The sequence below is a fragment of the Pipistrellus hanaki genome, assembly GCF_964339955.1.
Source record: "Pipistrellus hanaki genome assembly, chromosome: X".
In the NCBI taxonomy this organism is placed as follows: domain Eukaryota; kingdom Metazoa; phylum Chordata; class Mammalia; order Chiroptera; family Vespertilionidae; genus Pipistrellus; species Pipistrellus hanaki.
The window spans coordinates 29,192,200-29,193,271 of record NC_140524.1 but is presented as its reverse complement, the minus strand read 5'-3'; positions in this window follow the sequence as shown (position 1 = coordinate 29,193,271).

The following is a 1,072-nucleotide window of genomic DNA, read 5'->3' as shown; positions in this document are numbered from 1 at the left end:
GATTTTACTATTTTTACTGATAAAAATAGTAAATCAGCAATTACTATTTTTACTGATAAAAATAGTAAAATCACAATTTCTGGGTAGCAGTGGTCAAGTACTCTGATGCAGCCCTGAGAACAAAGTGGAGGCTGTTACGGTAGCATGTCTAGAAAATTTCAACAAAACTTCTATACCTTCAAGAAAGCAGCTGTCCTGGTTTAATCATAAGTAATGAACATGTTACTCAAAGAAAGATAAGAAAAATTTAAACAGCAAGAAATGGGAAAACAAAGACAGAGGAAAGAAAATTCCATAAGCTGATTTGGGACAGTGGACAGTCATTCACTGAAGGCACATTTACCTTGGAATCTTTCCATAGAGGAAATTACTTGAGACTTGACTTGGAATGGTGAACACATAATATAGTGCACAGATAATGTAATATAGAATTTTGTACCTGAAACCTGTATAATTTTGTTAACCAGTGTCACCCCAATAAAAATAAGAAATATTTGTTTTATTTCTTATCAGCTATGTGTTCCAGTTCATGTCTCAGGAACAGGGTGGTCATATTATCATTTACCTTCATTCATTGACAGAGTGTCAAGTATGAATGTTTAAGGGACCATTGACAGAAGAATCATTGACTGATATCATTGTATTTTTCATTATTTAGTAAAAAACAACAGAAGGAAATATTTGTAAAAGTACCTGAGGTGAAAAAGTTCAAAGAAGGTGTACTTCATCTTTGACCTGATACTCTTACTCTCTCTAGAATGTTCTCTAAATTCAAAGACTAGAACAGGAAGCATAATCTTCTGAATCCAGTTTGTTTTTATGTGGTTGCCTAAACTCAAGTATAAGTTGACTTACTGTTATGCAGATTTAAATATGCCCTTCATTTTATTTATTTATGTTTAATTTGTTTATTTTACAACTAGAAGCCCAGTGAACTAATTGGTGCATGAGTCGGGTCCCTAGGCCTTACCTGTGGGATAGGGCCAAAACTAGCTCTCTGACATCCCCCTAGGGGTCTCGGATTGCAAAAGGGTGCAGGCCAGGCCAAGGTACCCCATCAGTGCATGTTTGG